The 6,203-nt window shown below is 44.3% G+C and overlaps 1 non-coding gene across 1 annotated transcript; it reads right to left on the reverse strand.

The window, feature by feature from the left end:
• Positions 1-3,483: 3,483 nt before the first annotated feature.
• Positions 3,484-3,624, reverse strand: LOC116096171. The gene has a single exon (XR_004120876.1). It is a non-coding gene; the product is annotated as a small nucleolar RNA SNORA48 (small nucleolar RNA).
• Between the last annotated feature and the right edge of the window lie 2,579 nt (positions 3,625-6,203).

Consider the following 6,203-nt stretch of genomic DNA (forward strand, 5'->3'; position numbering starts at 1 on the left):
GATTCAGGGAATAAAAAAAAAACAGTCATGAGAGTTGGATCCATCTGCCACATATCAAATGTACTTTAAGTAATTACACTCCCCCCCCCTTGGTCTTGGGATTGCTCAACTTCCCCAACTACTAGACAAATTTATCTTTTGTCCCTAGTCTATATTTGTCTCAGCAGATTTTCACCTGGCTGACAGACTCCATCCAGGGATCACCTGGAGCTCCTGAGCCCTGGACTTGCTGAAAACTGATGCTAACCAGTCCAGCCAATATCATTATTCCCTGTCTTTCATCTGGATCAGCTAATCATCTGCTTCTGATGAATGCCCCATTGCCCAGCCTTTGACTAGCAGTTCATCTTCCTGGGCCCTCATGACAATGTCCTAATATCAGCTGAAGTAGTGAGAGAAAAGAATACATTGTCTGGTGTCCACCTAACAGGCTGAAATGCTAAATCAAAAGGAAACTCCCTAGCATACGGTACAAATAGTTACCTATAAGGCCAGCTGACATACCACTAAGCAGAACATTCCCACTGACTATCTTATGGTCCTCCAGATCCAATATAACTGGCTGGCCTCAGACAAAAACTTTCAGTCAATGATTTGACTCAGTGGAACAACTCAAAAGGAGGAATGTTGAGGCCTGCTCCTTTTATCATAACTTAGCCATTTAGTCTCCATTTTGCTCATAAGGTGAAAGTAATTCAGGTTCTCAGACTCCACTTCCCAGAAAGAATTGTCCATTGCTGACACTGACAAAATTCTCCTAAAAGGCCAGAACACTGTTGCTGTATTATTTATGTTCTGTTATCTCAATGCTCTGAAACTCCCCTGTTCACTACCTGTCCACCACACCTCTTACCTCACTTAAATCAGCTTAAAGTCAGCTGATAATACTTTGTCTAGTTAGCCAAAATGGAGCACTGCCTCCCCCCTTACCTTCTGAACTTCTGAACTCGGATTTTCCCATAAAAAGCCTTCTCTAAGAACAGACTGGGACCACAATTAGGCTCCCAAATCTATTCTTGTGGTTCTGATTGATCAGTGTTGGGGTATGTGTTCAATAAAATATTCTTGCTTAACTATGATCAGTGTTTGTATGTTTTCTGTGGTGATTCCTATACTCCAACAGAATCCATTTAAAGTTAACATGGCAGGAGGTGGTCAGGTGAGTCTTAATATCTTGAATTTGGGAGCCCACATAAAGAATAGCTTCCTCTAGAGCACTGACTATATTAGTCAGTCCTCCATCTCACCGCAGAAGTTGTAGTGTGTCACAGTGTGTCCCCCAGTCTGTCCCTCTGTCCACACATCTTCACTTGCAAATGTTCATTGTAATGAGTCTTTGGTCTGGTTTGAGATCTCTGGCTTCTGTGACACCATCACTATTGGCTCCTCATCAGGACTCCTCCTGGTCATCCTGCTGTTGTCCTCTGTCAGGGAGACCCTGTAGCTTTGGACCAGCAGGACAGGCCCTTTCACACATCTCAACCTTTCATCCTAGATGATACAGATTTGGGGGTGGGCCAACTCAGAGCCCTGGGTTTGGGCCTGGATGGGAGATAAGCTGGTCAGCCTGCCAACTTTCCCTTATCCACACCACCAGGGCTAGCTCTACAGCACTGCCCCAGTGAGGCCACACAAAGCTGCTATTGGCAGGAAGCAGGGTCAGCTCTCCTGATCACATGCCTTCAGGGCCAGCTCACTGCACACCCATGTCTCCAAAGCCAGCTCCATTGTGCTGCCCAGCTAAGGTGCAGGGTCCACTCTCCCAAGTGCTACAGCCAGTGAGTGGGCAGGGACAGGTCTCCTCCTCCTCATGATCCCAGAGCCAGCTCTTCCTAGTAGTGCAGGTGGCAAGTGGGAGAAGAGGTGGGCATCTCTCCAACACCCACACTACCTCACACCAGATGAGTGGCAGGGCCAGCTCTTCTGTGCTCTCACCCTTTGTGCTGGCTCAGTAGTGCCTCCTCCACCAGGGCCATCTCTACTGTGCTGCCCAGATGAGGTTCGGGGCCAATTCTCCCAGCCATTTACCTGTTCTCATGACCTCAAAGCCAGTTCTCCCCACTGCCACAGGTGATAAAGAGGAAGTGGGGAAGGGCGTCAACCGTACACCCACACCATCTCATGGAAGACTAGTAGAGGGGCCAGTTCTCCTGCATGCTCCCCCTCGGAGCTGGCTCACCTGCTCTCCGTCAACCAGCGCCAGCAATACTGTGCTGCCCAGGTGAGGTACAGGCCCTGCTCCCGAGTGCTTCAGCCAGTGAGGGACAGGAGCAGCTCTCCTGTTCTCAGGACCCAGAGCCAAATCTCCCTACTAGTGCAGGTGGTAAGGGGCAAAGTGGAAGGCATCGCCCACTCCCACCACCCAAACTACCTTGTGGCAGACTAATGGCAGGGCCAGCTCTCCAGGCATTCACCCTCAGGCAGGGTCAGCTCTGCTGTTGCTATTCAGGTGAGGCGCAGAGCCCACTCTCACAAGTGCTGCCGCTGGTGAGGGACAAGGGTATCTCTCCCTTGCTCATGACCCCGTGGGCAGCTTTCCAGATTGCCAGAGGTGAGGAGGGGTTGGGTGGGGCATCACCTCTATTCCTGTGCCACTTCACAGTAGATAAGTGGTGGGGCCAGCTGTCCCACACTCACATCTTTGGGGCCACCAGCTCACCCATAACTCTGCCACCAGGATCAGCTCCACTATGCAGCCTGGGTGAGGCACAAGGCCTGCTCTCCCAGTGCTGCATCCTGAATGAGAAATGGGGCCAGCTCTCCAGAATGCCACATCCAGTGAGGAGCAGGGGTAGTTACGCTCAACCTCTGGAGATACAAATGCTCCCTACTGGCTGTCCCGGTCAGGGACATCTCTATGTTCTGTACACTGATACCTGCTGCTGCAGTAGTGATGGCTATCAGTGGCTGCTCTGGCTGGGGCCTCATCACAGCCCAGGTGAGAGGGCTGGCCTCTCACAACAGGCTACTCTTCTCTACCCTGGAGTCTCCAGTGTCATCTCTCTTCTTAATGCTCAAGCTGCTCCACTTCTCTTTCTCTTCCATCTGACACCACATACTTGCACATTCTGGTGGCTCCAGCAGCAGGTTGACCACAAAGTTGGTAGAACCCTAGGTGACATCCTCTATCTGTGCTGCGTGGCTTGGTGGCAAGTGGGTGTCTATAGCCTACCTCTGTCATGCACTGGAGGGCAGGCCTGTGAGTGGCATGGCAGTCCACAGGTCTCTGTCGTCTCCTTCTCTGTCTCTGTCTCTGTCTCTATCTCTGTCTCCTCCTCCTCCTCCTCCTCTTCCTCCTTATCTTCCTCCTTCATTTTTTTTTTAATTTTTTTTCGAGACAAGGTTTCTTTGTGTATCCCTGGCTGTCCTGGAACTCACTCTGTAGACCAGGCTGGCCTCGAACTCAGAAATCCACCTGTCTCTGCCTCCCAAGTGCTGGGATTAAAGGAGTGCGCCACCACCGCCTGGCTTCCTCCTTCATTTTTATGAGTCTTAAGCATAAGATAGATTAAGATACAAAGCCAGGCATCAAGCTAGGATGAAGAAAGGACTGCCATCCTCTTTGTCCCTGACTAATAGAAAAACACCACCAACCAGGTGTCTTTTTGCCCATTGCCAGGAAAGATTTCATTTTTTAATGGCTCAGTAGTAGCCCATTATGTAAATGTTATCCATTCTTCTGCTGAGGTACATCTAGGTTGCTTCAAGTTTCTAAAAAGTATAACTGCAGCAGCAATGAACATGTTTGAGCAAGTGTCCTTGTTGTAGGCCAAAGCTTCCTTTGGATATATGCTCAAAAGTAGTATAGCTGGATTGTGAAGTACATTGATTCCCACTTTCCTGAGGAGCCACCACACTGATTTCTGTACAAAGTGATTACTGTGTAGAGTGGCTGTAGCAATCTGCACCCCCCATCAGCAATGGATGAGTGTCCCCCTTACTCTACATCCTAGCCAGCATGAGCTCATTACTTGCTTTGTTGATCGTAGCCATTCTGATGGATGTAAGATGAAATCTCAAAGTAGTTTTAATTTGCATTTTTCTGATGGCTAAGGATGTTGACCATTTCTTTAACAGTTTCTCAATCATTTGAGATTCCCCTCTTGAAAATTTTTTATTTATGTCTGTACCCCATTTTTAATTGGGTTATTTGTTTTCTTGATATCTAGTTTCTTGAGTTCTCTATATAGTTTAGATATTAACCTTCTATTAGATGTGTATTGATTAAATATACATATATGTATATATACATATATATATATATATATATATATATATATATATATTTACCCATTCTATGGGCTTCCACTTTGTCCAGTTTTTTGCCATACAGAATTTTTTCCACTTCATGAGGTTCCATGAGGTTATTAATTATTGATCTTAGTGACTGTGTTAACAGTATTTTTGTTCAGAAAGTCTTTTCATGTGCGAATGAGTTCAAGGTTATTTCCCACTTTCTTGTCTCAGGTTCAGTATATCTGGTTTTATGTTGAGGCCTTTGATCCAATTGGAGTTAAGTTTTTGTGTAGGGTGATAATTATGGCTCTACATAGAGCCATCCAGTTTGACCAGCACCATTTATGGAAGATGCTGTCTTTTGTCCTGTGTGTATTTATGACCCTTTTATTAAAAATCAGATATCCATAGATATGTGAATTTAAAAATAGGAAAACTCTAATCTACAAGCTAAAGATCAAAGACCAGTGAGACTCAGTCTCAAATAAATAATTAATAAAAGAATTAATGAATACATAAATGCATAAGTGTGTATTTGCACACATTTATAGATACACATGTGATTAGTTTTGGTTTGGAGTTTATTTTGTCAGATATTAAAATGGATACACAAAGTCTGCTTTACTATATCACTTGTTCTTTTCTCCTTGCAGCTTTTAATATTTTTCTTTGTTCTGTATGTTTTATGTCTGAATTATTATGTACCAAGGGTTCTTTCTTTTATTGTCCAGTTTATTTGATGTTCTGTATGTTTCTTGTACCTTTATGGGTATCTCCTCCTTTAGGTTAGGAAATTTTTCTTCTATGATTTTGCTGAAAATATTTTCTGGAAATTTGGGCTGGGTTTCTTCTCCTTCCTCTTTTCCTTTGACAAAGATATCTATTTCTTCTGTTGTGTCTTCAACATTTGAGAGTCCCTCTTCCATCTGTTGGTAAGGTTTGCCTCTGAAGTTCTTGTTCAAGTACCTAAATTTTGCATTTCCAACTTTCCCTTAGTCTGGGTTTTCTTTCCATTTCCATGTTCTGGTCTTGACTGTTTTATTCAGTTCCTTCCACTGTTTTTACGTGTTTTCATGTATTTATTTGTTTCCTCTTTAAGGACCTCTATCATATTCATAAAAGTATTTTAAGGTCTTTTTCTTGTGCTTCAGCTATATTGCAATACTCAGGACCTGCTCTGTTGGGGTTTCTGGGCTCCTTCGGGGACATATTGCTATGGCTCTTAATAATTGTGTTTTTACACTGTCATCCAGGCATCTGGGTTTTGAGAAGAGTGTAATTCTAGGTGCCATTATTCAGTCTTGTCTTAGTTGGGTTGGTGTTTTTTCCCTTGGTTTCTGTTGTCCTCTCTAGTTCTTAGAAGCATGTGGCGACTGTGTGTTGCCTGGTAGGAAATTCTTCTGGGTTCCTGATATATATGGCCACTGACAGTCCAAGGTAAAATGTGTTTCTATGTATTGGGAGCTAACACTTGAATATGAATAGGCTAGGAATTGGGAGTGGGTAGCACTGAAGATATCCACTGAAGGGAGAAAAGCAAGCTATATTCCACCAGGAACTGTTTAGTCTCCTGGAAATGGGGGCAGAGAGTAAGAAGAGACTGCAGCAAGTGATCTGCTACAGAAGTGGGGATGAGACTGGAGGGTTGGTCCTGGAGGAAGAGGAGGAGAGCTTAAGATCTGTAATTATCCTACCTACTTCCTGGCTGGAGTAACTTGTGGGTTCCCAGGAGGCCACTGTTCTGTAGGTTATCAGGAATTACAAATCAGTATGCAAGAAATATGGGAGGGAAATTAACTTTTAGATTACATGATTTTAGTCCTTTCATAAACAGAGTAGTTCTTTTTTTTTCCTTTCTTTATTAGATGTTTCTTTCATTTACATGTCATACAGTACCTCCTTTCCCAGGTTCCCCTCCAAAAAAAACAAGTAAAATAAAATAAAACAAAAACAAAAACAAACCCCTG

Source organism: Mastomys coucha, chromosome X, assembly GCF_008632895.1.
Source record: "Mastomys coucha isolate ucsf_1 chromosome X, UCSF_Mcou_1, whole genome shotgun sequence".
Classification (NCBI taxonomy): domain Eukaryota; kingdom Metazoa; phylum Chordata; class Mammalia; order Rodentia; family Muridae; genus Mastomys; species Mastomys coucha.